At 50.5% G+C, this 15971-nt stretch overlaps 1 pseudogene; it reads left to right on the top strand.

The window, feature by feature from the left end:
- LOC149469151 (uncharacterized) overlaps window positions 1-15971 on the top strand; it is a 99909-nt pseudogene that overhangs the window by 39320 nt on the left and 44618 nt on the right.

The following is a 15971-nucleotide window of genomic DNA, read 5'->3' as shown; positions in this document are numbered from 1 at the left end:
GTTTTTGAGTTACAGGACCCCAACATAGAATGGTACACAAAGGTTGCAGCAGCTATTCAGAATGCCATCCAGGGCAACAGAGTCATCTATGATGAAAAAAAAGAAATACTACTCAGACATCACTGGATCATTTTTTCAAGAGGGTAGACAGAATTGAATCCCTCACAAAACCTGTGCCATCAACATCAGGTGTGAGCAAAATTCCATTCTGCCTTCCATCGCCTATTGCTGATGATCCTTCATCTCTATCAACATCAGGTGTGGGCCAAATTTAATCTTGCTCTCCATCTCTTATTGCTGATGATCCTTCAGCTCCATCAACGTCAGGTGTGGGCCAAATTCCATCTTGCCCTTCATCTCCTATTGCTGATAATTCTTAACCTCCAAAAACAGCAGGTGTGGGCCAAAGTCCATCTTGTCCTCCATCTCCTACTGCTGATGATCCTTCAGCTCCACCATTTCCCACCTACACTCCCTCCTCCAGTTAGTAACTCTCTTCTTGTCAGTTCATGCCATGCAATCCCCTATATGCCAGTTGTTGTACTGTACTGTACCACCATTTTAAGGTAACTGTAAAAGTAAAAATACTTTATTTACAGTATTTTTGTGTGTGTGTGGTTTTTTTTTTATGCTTTACGTTATATATTTGTATCAAAGGTGAAGGTGTATAAGACTCGCTTTGTTGGACTTACAAACGAATCCGACTTACGAACATTCTCCTGGTAATGGAACTCGTTTGTAAGTCGGGGACCTACTGTATTAGTTTTACACTGCTAAATATTGTAGCATATACAGTATAGTATATTTAAACTACTAAAACAATTTGCCCAACCATTATAACCACATTAATTTAGCCATACCTACATTTCAGGACAACTTTACAGGGAGTTGATGTACATTTCATTACATGATAGAAATTCAGAGTTTACAATACTGCATAAGGGTGACATATGTGGGCTGACTCAATAATTGTTTACTTTTTTCATGTGCACATGACTGGGTTTTCAACATGTACAGGAATTTGCTTTTCACAAGATTGGATAATTTAAATGAATATTCACTCAGTTTATTGAGTGAAGATTTTCAACTGAGCCTCATACAGCATTTGAAGTACGTTAATTGCTTATTTTCAGGATTGGAGATCATGCTTTAAATACGTTAAAGGTTTTACTGTAACAGCTGATGTTTCTGTACACATGTTACATTATTAATTTTATTTGTGCAAAAATGTCACTTCTTAAAATAAACCTAGCTTATAATTGGCAATAATCAAGAGGTTTTAAGAAGGGTCTGGAGAACAGAAAATAGAGCAATTTAAATGAAGATAAAATAAATATTCATGAGATAATATATTGATTCATAACAATTAAAGGTTTGCAATAGTTAACTATTTCATGTTTTAAAAAGTCTACATCTACCCAATATTTATCTATATCTATCTATCTATCTATCTATCTATCTATCTATCTATCTATCTATCTATCCATATCCTTGTTTCCACTTTCCTTACCATTAATTTTATGTAGAATAGCAGCACAAATCTTGGTACTCTGTTACCTCCTGTCACTTGTTCTATTCTCATGCCCTCTTCATACCTCCTTCAAGCTTCTATCAGTCGTCACTTGTCTATCACACATGTTCCTCCCATTCCATTTCCATAATTTGGTCAAAATTCTGCTTTTCTTTCTAGTGTTCCTCTAAAACCCTATCACACTTCTTTGTAGTCTTTTGAACATTGGTGTGATATAGGGAGCTGAGATGACGAGGGCAGCTGCTCTTATATCTCTTGCCTAAGAGCCCATAAAAGTGAGGCAGATAGTGCTAAGGGACAGGAGGAACATGCGTGCTGGCAAATGTAGCTTGCAGAACCCTGGACTGGAGATGCCAAGAGCCAGTAGAACATGCAAACCTAAGTGTCAAGTGAGGAGTTAACAGGAGAACCAGCAGAAGTTAAAGAAGAACTGTGGCTTCTCCATGGGTTCAGACTGGAGATGGAGTTCACTGGTAACACTAAAAGGCAGGCAGCAGGAGTATACATAGATGTGTGCAGTTGAATCTGGAAGTAGTGCAAGCAAGCTCTAGGCAGTGCCATAGAGCAGAATCAGAGGCAGTAGTGAAGTCACAGAACAGGCCAAGGTCAGTAATGAGTGGGCAATGCAGTACCAAATCAGAAGCCAGATCAAAGTCATGGATGAAGCAATGGTCAGATCCAAAATCAGGTCAGGTAAAAACAGATCAGTATCCCATAGAGCATCCCATAAATAGGTTGTCTGGCGCCAACACTGATTCTGGGCATAAATGCTTGGACATGTACACATAATGAAACATGCCTAGCCCGACTCAATGTACAAATCTGTCAGCAAAGGTATGTGTCCACAGGTGCCTGAGTCAGCTACCTAACAGAAATAATGTGATACTTAGTCATTTTTTATCAGTAGTTCTCTTTAGTAAGTTTATTTCTGCCTCATTGGAGGAAGAGTGTGCTGATGTCCTAAAAAAGGCACCAAACTGCAGTAGGATGTTGCATAAAATGTATGTGATGCATGAATGCTTCACTGGTTCCTAATATCAAGTTGTGCTAACCTGAAAGTAATAGTGCACTTGGATTCCATCTCGAAGCTTAGTTCTTCCAGGTCAAAATTGGCTGTTGTAAGAAAATGGGGCTAATATTGCATGTGTGCACTGAGCCCTGAAGGAGAAATGATGAGCTGAAGGAGATGGTAGCTTGATCCCAAAAATCTGAAACAAAAAAACTGGTGCATTTGTTTATTTAAATTGAGGCTGTTACTTTGTACAACTGATATAACCAAAGTGGTTGTAGACCCTGACTTATACCCATTGAAGTGTCTGGCCTCAGGTGATACACAGAGATTAAACAAATCCTCCTACATAAGATGTACCTGTTTATCTGCACTTTTCTCTTCTCTACAGCTGTTCAAAGTGCAGAATTTATACATCTTGCCTGAGCTTTCAGGCAAGCCAGGCTGCAGAGCTGTGATAGCTGATTGGAGGGAAGACACCCCTCCACACAGCTCACAGGAACAGAGCTAAGGCTGTCAATCACAGGCTGTGTGCTGGAGCTTCCGTCCCTGTCACCTTTTTACCCCTTGGTGTCTGGAAAAATTGTCAGAAGTGACTAGAGATGAGCGAATCGAAGTAGGCGAAGTGGAATTCGTTTAGAATATTAGGAAAATTTCGATTCGCGTCGAATCTGAAAATAAGCAGACTTCGGATGCGCGAATCGAAATTTTTCCTAAAATGGCGGCGACATGTGCGGCGACGGAGCGGGGATGTCTGGGAAGGCGCGCAGACAAGGCGCGCTGACCCATAATGCATTCATTCATGACATGTGATCACATTAGCCAATCAGCAGCCAGCCAGCCAGCACAGTGTAATGGTCGAGCTATAAATGGCGGCCATTTTAGAATTCTCCATTTGCCTCCAGTCATTCAACAGAGGCAGACCTGGCTGTATTCAGGGAGAGAGTTAGGGACAGAGAAACGTTACTTAGAGACACAGAAACGTTAGTTAGGGCCACAGAATCGTTACTTAGGGCCACAGAAACGTTACTTAGGGCCACAGAAACGTTACTTAGGGCCACAGAATCGTTAGTTAGGGCCACAGAAACGTTACTTAGGGACACAGAATTGTTACTCAGGGACAGACAGAATTGTTACTGAGGGATACAGAATTGTTACTGAGGGCCACAGAATCGTTACTTAGGGCCACAGAAACGTTACTTAGGGCCACAGAAACGTTATTTAGGGCCACAGAATTGTTACTTAGGGACAGACACAGAATTGTTATTGAGGGACACAGAATTGTTACTGAGGGCCACAGAACCGTTACTTAGGGCCACAGAAACGTTACTTAGGGCCACAGAATTGTTACTTAGGGACAGACACAGAATTGTTACTGAGGGACACAGATTTGTTACTGAGGGCCACAGAAACGTTACTTAGGGCCACAGAAACGTTACTTAGGGCCACAGAATCGTTAGTTAGGGCCACAGAAACGTTACTTAGGGACACAGAATTGTTACTCAGGGACAGACACAGAATTGTTACTGAGGGATACAGAATTGTTACTGAGGGCCACAGAATCGTTACTTAGGGCCACAGAAACGTTACTTAGGGCCACAGAATTGTTACTTAGGGACAGACACAGAATTGTTATTGAGGGACACAGAATTGTTACTGAGGGCCACAGAACCGTTACTTAGGGCCACAGAAACGTTACTTAGGGCCACAGAATTGTTACTTAGGGACAGACACAGAATTGTTACTGAGGGACACAGATTTGTTACTGAGGGCCACAGAAACGTTACTTAGGGCCACAGAAACGTTACTTAGGGCCACAGAATCGTTACTTAGGGCCACAGAAACGTTACTTAGGGCCACAGAAACGTTACTTAGGGCCACAGAATTGTTACTTAGGGACAGACACAGAATTGTTACTGAGGGACACAGAATTGTTACTGAGGGCCACAGAACCGTTACTTAGGGCCACAGAAACGTTACTTAGGGACACAGAATTGTTACTCAGGGACAGACACAGAATTGTTACTGAGGGATACAGAATTGTTACTGAGGGACACAGAACCGTTACTTAGGGCCACAGAAACGTTACTTAGGGCCACAGAATTGTTACTTAGGGACAGACACAGAATTGTTACTGAGGGACACAGATTTGTTACTGAGGGCCACAGAACCGTTACTTAGGGCCACAGAAACGTTACTTAGGGCCACAGAATCGTTACTTAGGGCCACAGAAACGTTACTTAGGGCCACAGAAACTTTACTGAGGGACACAGAATTGTTACTCAGGGACAGACACAGAATTGTTACTGAGGGACACAGATTTGTTACTGAGGGCCACAGAAACGTTACTTAGGGCCACAGAAACGTTACTTAGGGCCACAGAATCGTTAGTTAGGGCCACAGAAACGTTACTTAGGGACACAGAATTGTTACTCAGGGACAGACACAGAATTGTTACTGAGGGATACAGAATTGTTACTGAGGGCCACAGAATCGTTACTTAGGGCCACAGAAACGTTACTTAGGGCCACAGAATTGTTACTTAGGGACAGACACAGAATTGTTATTGAGGGACACAGAATTGTTACTGAGGGCCACAGAACCGTTACTTAGGGCCACAGAAACGTTACTTAGGGCCACAGAATTGTTACTTAGGGACAGACACAGAATTGTTACTGAGGGACACAGATTTGTTACTGAGGGCCACAGAAACGTTACTTAGGGCCACAGAAACGTTACTTAGGGCCACAGAATCGTTACTTAGGGCCACAGAAACATTACTTAGGGCCACAGAAACGTTACTTAGGGCCACAGAATTGTTACTTAGGGACAGACACAGAATTGTTACTGAGGGACACAGAATTGTTACTGAGGGCCACAGAACCGTTACTTAGGGCCACAGAAACGTTACTTAGGGACACAGAATTGTTACTCAGGGACAGACACAGAATTGTTACTGAGGGATACAGAATTGTTACTGAGGGACACAGAACCGTTACTTAGGGCCACAGAAACGTTACTTAGGGCCACAGAATTGTTACTTAGGGACAGACACAGAATTGTTACTGAGGGACACAGATTTGTTACTGAGGGCCACAGAAACGTTACTTAGGGCCACAGAAACGTTACTTAGGGCCACAGAATCGTTACTTAGGGCCACAGAAACGTTACTTAGGGCCACAGAAACTTTACTTAGGGCCACAGAATTGTTACTTAGGGACAGACACAGAATTGTTACTGAGGGACACAGAATTGTTACTGAGGGCCACAGAACTGTTACTTAGGGCCACAGAAATGTTACTTAGGGACACAGAATTGTTACTCAGGGACAGACACAGAATTGTTACTGAGGGATACAGAATTGTTACTGAGGGACACAGAAACGTTACTTAGGGCCACAGAAACGTTACTTAGGGCCACAGAATTGTTACTTAGGGACAGACACAGAATTGTTACTGAGGGACACAGAATTGTTACTGAGGGCCACAGAACCGTTACTTAGGGCCACAGAAACGTTACTTAGGTACACAGAATTGTTACTCAGGGACAGACACAGAATTGTTACTGAGGGATACAGAATTGTTACTGAGGGACACAGAACCGTTACTTAGGGCCACAGAAACGTTACTTAGGGCTACAGAAACATTACTTAGGGCCACAGAATCGTTACTTAGGGCCACAGAATCGTTACTTAGGGCCACAGAAACGTTACTTAGGGACACAGAAACGTTACTTAGGGACACAGAATTGTTACTCAGGGACAGACACAGAATTGTTACTGAGGGCCACAGAACTGTTACTGAGGGCCACAGAACTGTTACTTAGGGCCACAGAAACGTTACTTAGGGCCACAGAAACGTTACTTAGGGCCACAGAAACGTTACTTAGGGCCACAGAATCGTTACTTAGGGCCACAGAAACGTTACTTAGGGCCACAGAAACGTTACTTAGGGACACAGAATTGTTACTCAGGGACAGACACAGAATTGTTACTGAGGGACACAGATTTGTTACTGAGGGCCACAGAACCGTTACTTAGGGCCACAGAAACGTTACTTAGGGACACAGAATTGTTACTCAGGGACAGACACAGAATTGTTACTCAGGGACAGACACAGAATTGTTACTCAGGGACACAGAATTGTTACTGAGGGACACAGAATTGTTACTGAGGGACACAGAATTGTTACTGAGGGACACAGAATTGTTACTCAGGGACAGACACAGAATTGTTACTCAGGGACAGACACAGAATTGTTACTGAGGGACACAGAATTGTTACTGAGGGCCACAGAACTGTTACTTAGGGCCAGAGAAACGTTACTCAGGGACACAGAATTGTTACTCAGGGACAGACACAGAATTGTTACTCAGGGACAGACACAGAATTGTTACTGAGGGACACAGAATTGTTACTGAGGGACACAGAATTGTTACTGAGGGACACAGAATTGTTACTCAGGGACAGACACAGAATTGTTACTGAGGGCCACAGAATTGTTACTGAGGGCCACAGAACTGTTACTTAGGGCCACAGAAACGTTACTCAGGGACACAGAATTTTTACTCAGGGACAGACACAGAATTGTTACTCAGGGACACAGAATCGTTTAATTAAAGAGTATGTCAGACAACATGCAGAGGAGTGGCAGAGGAGGCAATGTTTTAGGAGCGAGCAGACGTGGCAGCAGAGGAAGGGGTCGAGGCAGCACTATTCGCAGCCAGAGGCCAGTGCTCCCGGTGTCATCCAGCGGTCGTGTCTCCACCGACAACCCTGCCGTCATCGATTGGTTGGCTCGGTCGTCTTCCTCTTCCCAGGTCACCTCTGACACCTACAGCCAACGGTCGGTGGGTACGTCAGACACAACCGTTAGTTGGCATGGCCCGGGAGCAAGCCCACTGAAATCACGTGTCCTCTACCTGCCCCTGTCCTTTGGTGTTCCCTCACCAAGCGAAGTATCGCATGCTGTGGGCTCAGCCCCACTGTACAGTGAGGAAGAGCTAACAGAGGGCGGTCAGGAACGGGGGGAGACATCCGCCTCTTCAACAGCCAGGCGAAGAAGTAGTGGCGAGGAGAGTGGCTCGGTAGCCGTTCTAGAGACAGGTCTGTCTCCTGACCCACACGCAGCCGAGGGGGCTAGTAGTGAGGCGGAGACCCTAATTGATGATGATGAGGCTGATCGCACTTGGCAGCCTCGTCGTCATCAGGCTATTGCTTCCGCATCATCAGGAGAAGAGGGTGGCAGCTTGGCAGCGAGCAAAACAGTCGGTGGGTTGCCCAGGAGGCAGCAGGGTCGCAGCAGTGTCAGTGGAGGCAAACGGCCACGGAGTACAGCACCAGCTCCACTGCAGCCTACCACCGCGGCCAGTAGTGGTGCCGGTGTGCACGGAGGAAGCAGCAGTCAGCCAGTGAGGAGTATCGGGGGCAAAGTTTCCTACTCGGCGGTGTGGCAATTTTTTGTCAAGCCCCCTGAGGAAGTAAACGTAGCCGTATGTCGACTATGTGGCCAGAAAGTCAAGCGTGGCCAGGGGGCCCATGTTGGGACTACAGCGTTGCGGCAGCATATGCAGCGTCGCCATTTGGTGGCCTGGGAAAACCGTGATAAAGATACGGCGGTTCTGCCTGCCCCAGCCCCCGCTCCATCACCCGCTCCGTTACTTGCTCCGTCACCCGACGTCAATCGCCCTCTATCAGCCAGTCAAGGCTCCAACACCTCCGCTGAGGGGAGTTGTCGCTCGTTGCCATCTTCCGCTCGTTCAGATGCTCCTTCTCCTGCTACTCCTCTTCACGGATTCCGTCAGCAGTCTTTCTTGGAATCCGTTTCCAAGAGACAACAGTTTGCGAGCACGCACCCGACGGTGCAAAAGCTGAACGTCCTCCTGTCCAAGTTGCTGGTGCTGCAGTCCCTCCCTTTCCAAGTGGTGGACTCAGCACCTTTCCGAGAAATGATGGCTTGTGCCGCGCCGCGGTGGAGAGTGCCAAGCTGTCATTTCTTCGCCAAAAAGGCAGTGCCAGCCCTGCATTCACATGTAGAAGAGATGGTGGGCCAGTCTTTGAGCATGTCGGTCTCTGCCAAAGTGCACGGCAGCGCCGACGTGTGGAGCTGTAACTACGGTCAGGGACAGTACATGTCATTTACGGCCCACTGGGTGAATGTGGTGCCGTCACAGCCGCACCAGCAACTTGGACAGGTCACGCCGCTTTTGCCTCCACGTTTGCACGTCCTTGGTCCGGCAAAGATGTCCGCCTCTACCACCTCTTCTTCCGCCGTGTCCTCAGCCGCCACCCCCGTGCCAAGTCCCATTACCTGACCGGCATATCACATGTGCAGGGCGCAACGGTGTCACGCTGTGCTGCACCTGGTATGCCTTGGCGAACGTAGTCACACAGGGGAGGAACTTCTCAGTGTAATGAACAGAGAAATCGACAGATGGCTGTCTCCGCGCAAACTGAAAATCGGAACCATGTTGACCGACAACGGAAAGAACATGGTGTCTGCTCTGCGTCAAGGAAGGTTGTGCCATGCGCCATGCATGGCTCACGTGTTCAATCTGGTTGTCAAGCGGTTCCTAAAATCCACCATCCCTCTGCAAGACATCCTTAAAATGTCACGTAAACTTTGCATGCATTTCAGCCATTCCTACACCGCAAAGCACACCCTCCTTGAGCTGCAGCGGCAGAACGGAATTCCACAGCATCGCCTGATCTGCGACGTTGCAACAAGGTGGAATTCAGCCCTACACATGTTAGACCGCCTTTACGAACAGCGAAAGGCCATCACAGATTTCCTGATGTTACAAGCGGATAAAGGTACTCCCCTGTGTAACTTCGATGTCAGCCATTGGCAGCTCATGCGTGACACCTGCCGCTTGCTCAGGCCCTTTGAGGAGGCCACGCTATTCGTGAGTCGGCAGGACTATGGGATGAACGACGTCATTCCTCTGTTGCACGTCCTGGAACAAATGCTGTTAACAATGGCTGGTCAGGGTGCGGTAGACGTGGCGCACAGATCTCAACGCCACATGACCCCTGTGGGGGCAGGACAGGAAGAAGAGGAGGAGGTAGAGGAGGACATTTGTGCTCAGGAATTATTGAGTGAAATGGGTGGTTTTTCCACTCAGCGGACAGGAGTGGAGGAGCAGGAGCATCTGGTAGAGGAGGAGGAGGAGGAGACAGAGGACCCAGATGCACCGTGGCAGTATGCTGTGGAGATGGAGGCAGGGAGTCCCTCGCATTCCTTGGCACAAATGGCCCATAGCATGCTCGGTTGCTTGCGTAGCGACAGCCGAATAATAACCATCAGACAGAGGGATGACTTTTGGCTGTCCACCTTGTTGGACCCTCGCTACCGTTCAAAAATGGTGGCCTTTTTCACACCTGCTGAGAGGGAGGCCAAAATAACGTACTATAAAAACCACCTATGTAGTCAGTTGGTCTCTGCCTTTGTGCGCCAACGTCCATCCTCAGACACTGTGGGCCCTGTGCGCTCGCGTTCCGCTGCCATGGCAGCAGGGGAGGGGTGGGGTGGTAGGAGCAGTGGTAGCTCCACCAGCAGCGGCTGCCTCAGTCTGCAGTCGATGATGAGTAGCTTTCTTCACCAGCGCAGTGAGGAAACTACTAACCAGCCGCAGCAGCAGCAGCATCAGGTGGACCTGGAGCAGGACCTCAAACAACAGGCTTGGGCCTACTTGGACAGCACCCTGCCAACCGAGGTAGACAATCCCCTTGACTACTGGGCAACAAAACTTGACCTTTGGCCCCAACTAGCTGAATTTGCCCTTGAAAGGCTGTCATGCCCGGCCAGTAGCGTGGCATCAGAGCGCGTGTTTAGTGCGGCAGGAGGTATTGTAACTCCGCGGAGGACACGACTGTCCACCCAAAGTGTGGAGAGACTCACGTTTGTGAAAATGAATCAGGCGTGGATTAGTCTGGATTTCAAACCACCAGCTCCTGACACAACTGACTAAATCCGCCATGAATCATGCCCCTGCCATGTGCCACTTTCACGTCTCCTCACACTGCTGGTGTGTTCCATTTTTTGTCATAGGGTGCTGGCAGATTACGGGCCTCCCATAGCTGCTGCCAGGCCCCTAATCTGCCATGGGCCCCTATACCGCCTCCTCATGCTGCTGCCAAGTCCAGAGTCTCTCATGGGTCCCTGTACGGCCTCCCATTGCTGCTGTCTCCATCGCCACACTCTGCCATGTGCCACTTTCAGGTCTCCTCACACACTGCTGGTGTGTTCAATTTTTTGTCATAGGATGCTGGCAGATTATGGGCCTCCCATAGCTGCTGCCAGGCCCCTAATCTGCCATGGGCCCCTGTACCGCCTCCTCATGCTGCTGCCAGGTCCACAGTCTCTCATGCCATGTGCCACTTTCAGGTCTCCTCACACTGCTGGTGTGTTCCATTTTTTGTCATAGGGTGCTGGCAGATTACGGGCCTCCCATAGCTGCTGCCAGGCCCCTAATCTGCCATGGGCCCCTGTACCGCCTCCTCATGCTGCTGCCAGGTCCACAGTGTCTCATGCCATGTGCCACTTTCACGTCTCCTCACACTGCTGGTGTGTTCAATTTTTTGATATAGGGTGCTGGCAGATTACGGGCCTCCCATAGCTGCTGCCAGGCCCCTAATCTGCCATGGGCCCTATACCGCCTCCTCATGCTGCTGCCAGGTCCAGAGTCTCTCATGGGTCCCTGTACGGCCTCCCATTGCTGCTGTCTCCATCGCCACACTCTGCCATGTGCCACTTTCAGGTCTCCTCACACTGCTGGTGTGTTACATTTTTTGTCATAGGGTGCTGGCAGATTACGGGCCTCCCATAGCTGCTGCCAGGCCCCTAATCTGCCATGGGCCCCTGTACCGCCTCCTCATGCTGCTGCCAGGTCCACAGTGTCTCATGCCATGTGCCACTTTCAGGTCTCCTCACAGTGCTGGTGTGTTCCATTTTTTGTCATAGGGTGCTGGCAGATTACGGGCCTCCCATAGCTGCTGCCAGGCCCCTAATCTGCCATGGGCCCCTATACCGCCTCCTCATGCTGCTGCCAGGTCCAGAGTCTCTCATGGGTCCCTGTACGGCGTCCCATTGCTGCTGTCTCCATCGCCACACTCTGCCATGTGCCACTTTCAGGTCTCCTCACACACTGCTGGTGTGTTCAATTTTTTGACATAGGGTGCTGGCAGATTACGGGCCTCCCATAGCTGCTGCCAGGCCCCTAATCTGCCATGGGCCCCTGTACCGCCTCCTCATGCTGCTGCCAGGTCCAGAGTCTCTCATGGGTCCCTGTACGGCGTCCCATTGCTGCTGTCTCCATCGCCACACTCTGCCATGTGCCACTTTCAGATCTCCTCACACTGCTGGTGTGTTACATTTTTTGTCATAGGGTGCTGGCAGATTACGCGCCTCCCATTGCTGCTGCCAGGCCCGTAATCTGCCATGGGCCCCCGTACCGACTCCTCATGCTGTGACGTTGCAACAAGGTGGAATTCAACCCTACATATGTTAGACCGCCTTTACGAACAGCGAAAGGCCATCACAGATTTCCTGATGTTACAAGCGGATAAAGGTACTCCCTGTGTAACTTAGATGTCAGCTCATGCGTGACACCTGCCGCTTGCTCAGGCCCTTTGAGGAGGCCACGCTATTCGTGTGTCGGCAGGACTATGGGATGAACGACGTCATTCCTCTGTTGCACGTCCTGGAACAAATGCTGCTAACAATGGCTGGTCAGGGTGCGGTAGACGTGGCACACAGATCTCAACGCCACATGACCCCTGTGGGGGCAGGACAGGAAGAAGAGGAGGAGGTAGAGGAGGACATTGGTGCTCAGGAATTATTGAGTGAAATGGGTGGTTTTTCCACTCAGCGGACAGGAGTGGAGGAGCAGGAGCATCTGGTAGAGGAGGAGGAGGAGGAGACAGAGGACCCAGACGCACCGTGGCAGTATGCTGTGGAGATGGAGGCAGGGAGTCCCTCGCATTCCTTGGCACAAATGGCCCATAGCATGCTCGGTTGCTTGCGTAGCGACAGCCGAATAATAACCATCAGACAGAGGGATGACTTTTGGCTGTCCACCTTGTTGGACCCTCGCTACCGTTCAAAAATGGTGGCCTTTTTCACACCTGCTGAGAGGGAGGCCAAAATAACGTACTATAAAAACCACCTATGTAGTCAGCTGGTCTCTGCCTTTCTGCGCCAACGTCCATCCTCAGACACTGTGGGCCCTGTGCGCTCGCGTTCCGCTGCCATGGCAGCAGGGGAGGGGTGGGGTGGTATGAGCAGTGGCAGCTCCACCAGCAGCGGCTGCCTCAGTCTGCAGTCGATGATGAGTAGCTTTCTTCACCAGCGCAGTGAGGAAACTACTAACCAGCCGCAGCAGCAGCAGCATCAGGTGGACCTGGAGCAGGACCTCAAACAACAGGCTTAGGCCTACTTGGACAGCACCCTGCCAACCGAGGTAGACAATCCCCTTGACTACTGGGCAATGAAACTTGACCTTTGGCCCCAACTAGCTGAATTTGCCCTTGAAAGGCTGTCATGCCCGGCCAGTAGCGTGGCATCAGAGCGCGTGTTTAGTGCGGCAGGAGGTATTGTAACTCCGCGGAGGACACGACTGTCCACCCAAAGTGTGGAGAGACTCACGTTTGTGAAAATGAATCAGGCGTGGATTAGTCTGGATTTCAAACCACCAGTTCCTGACACAACTGACTAAATCCGCCATGAATCATGCCCCAAACATGTGCCACTTTCAGGTCTCCTCACACTGCTGGTGTGTTCCATTTTTTGTCATAGGGTGCTGGCAGATTACAGGCCTCCCATTGCTGCTGCCAGGCCCGTAATCTGCCATGGGCCCCTGTACCGCCTCCTCATGCTGCTGCCAGGTCCAGAGTGTGTCATGGGTCCCTGTACGGCCTCCCATTGCTGCTGTCTCCATCGCCACACTCTGCCATGTGCCACTTTCAGGTCTCCTCACACACTGCTGGTGTGTTCCATTTTTTGTCATAGGGTGCTGGCAGATTACGGGCCTCCCATAGCTGCTGCCAGGCCCCTAATCTGCCATGGGCCCCTGTACCGCCTCCTCATGCTGCTGCCAAGTCCACAGTGTCTCATGCCATGTGCCACTTTCAGGTCTCCTCACACTGCTGTTGTGTTCCATTTTTTGTCATAGGGTGCTGGCAGATTACGGGCCTCCCATTGCTGCTGCCAGGCCCGTAATCTGCCATGGGCCCCTGTACCGCCTCCTCATGCTGCTGCCAGGTCCAGAGTCTCTCATGGGTCCCTGTACGGCCTCCCATTGCTGCTGTCTCCATCGCCACACTCTGCCATGTGCCACTTTCAGGTCTCCTCACACACTGCTGGTGTGTTCCATTTTTTGTCATAGGGTGCTGGCAGATTACGGGCCTCCCATAGCTGCTGCCAGGCCCCTAATCTGCCATGGTCCCCTGTACCGCCTCCTCATGCTACTGCCAGGTCCACAGTGTCTCATGCCATGTGCCACTTTCAGGTCTCCTCACACTGCTGGTGTGTTCCATTTTTTGTCATAGGGTGCTGGCAGATTATGGGCCTCCCATTGCTGCAGCCAGGCCCGTAATCTGCCATGGGCCCCTGTACCGCCTCTTCATGCTGCTGCCAGGTCCAGAGTGTGTCATGGGTCCCTGTACGGCCTCCCATTGCTGCTGCCAGGAGGCAGCAGGGTCGCAGCAGTGTCAGTGGAGGCAAACGGCCACGGAGTAGAGCACCAGCTCCACTGCAGCCTACCACCACGGCCAGTAGTGGTGCCGGTGTGCACGGAGGAAGTAGCAGTCAGCCAGTGAGGAGTAGCGGGGGCAAAGTTTCCTACTCGGCGGTGTGGCAATTTTTCGTCAAGCCGCCCGAGGAAGTAAACGTAGCCGTATGTCGACTATGTGGCCAGAAAGTCAAGCGTGGCCAGGGGGCCCATGTTGGGACTACAGCGTTGCGTCAGCATATGCAGCGTCGCCATTCGGTGGCCTGGGAAAACCGTGATAAAGATACGGCGGTTCTGCCTGCCCCAGCCCAGGGTTCCATTTTGTCATAGGGTGCTGGCAGATTACGGGCCTCCCATTGCTGCTGCCAGGCCTTAATCTGCCATGGGCCCCTGTACCGCCTCCTCATGCTGCTGCCAGGTCCACAGTGTCTCATGGATCCCTGAACTGCCTCCCATTGCTGCTGTCTCCATCGCCACACTCTGCCATGTGCCACTTTCAGGTCTCCTCACACTGCTGGTGTGTTACATTTTTTGTCATAGGGTGCTGGCAGATTACGGGCCTCCCATTGCTGCTGCCAGGCCCGTAATCTGCCATGGGCCCCAGTACCGCCTCCTCATGCTGCTGCCAGGTCCACAGTCTCTCATGGGTCCCTGTACGGCCTCCCATTGCTGCTGTCTCCATCGCCACACTCTGCCATGTGCCACTTTCAGGTCTCCTCACACTGCTGGTGTGTTACATTTTTTGTCATAGGGTGCTGGCAGATTACGGGCCTCCCATTTCTGCTGCCAGGCCCGTAATCTGCCATGGGCCCCAGTACCGCCTCCTCATGCTGCTGCCAGGTCCACAGTCTCTCATGGGTCCCTGTACGGCCTCCCATTGCTGCTGTCTCCATCGCCACACTCTGCCATGTGCCACTTTCAGGTCTCCTCACACTGCTGGTGGGTTCCATTTTTTGTCATAGGGTGCTGGCAGATTACGGGCCTCCCATAGCTGCTGCCAGGCCCGTAATCTGCCATGGGCCCCTGTACCACCTCCTCATGCTGCTGCCAGGTCCAGAGTCTCTCATGGGTCCCTGTACGGCCTCCCATTGCTGCTGTCTCCATCGCCACACTCTGCCATGTGCCACTTTCAGGTCTCCTCACACACTGCTGGTGTGTTCCATTTTTTGTCATAGGGTGCTGGCAGATTACGGGCCTCCCATTGCTGCTGCCAGGCCCGTAATCTGCCATGGGCCCCCGTACCGACTCCTCATGCTGCTGCCAGGCCCGTAATCTGTCATGGGCCCCTGTTGTTGCTTGTTGGCATATTCCGCTCGTTCAGATGCTCCTTCTCCTGCTACTTCTCTTCACGGATTCCGTCAGCAGTCTTTCTTGGAATCCGTTTCCAAGAGACAACAGTTTGCGAGCACGCACCCGACGGTGCAGAAGCTGAACGTCCTCCTGTCCAAGTTGCTGCTGCCAGGCTCGTAATCTGTCATGCGCCCCTGTACCGCCTCCTCATGCTGCTGCCAGGTCCAGAGTGTGTCATGGGCCCCCGTACCGACTCCTCATGCTGCTGCCAGGCCCATAATCTGTCATGGGCCCCTGTACCGCCTCCTCATGCTGCTGCCAGGTCCAGAGTGTGTCATGGGTCCCTGTACGGCCTCCCATTGCTGCTGCCAGGCCCGTAATCTGCCATGGGCCCCCGTACCAACTCCTCATGCT

This window comes from Staurois parvus, unplaced genomic scaffold (assembly GCF_062004578.1).
Source record: "Staurois parvus isolate SC_StPar_1 unplaced genomic scaffold, SC_StPar_1.0 ptg000080l, whole genome shotgun sequence".
Lineage (NCBI taxonomy): Eukaryota > Metazoa > Chordata > Amphibia > Anura > Ranidae > Staurois > Staurois parvus.
This window is presented reverse-complemented; position numbering and strand designations above follow the sequence as displayed.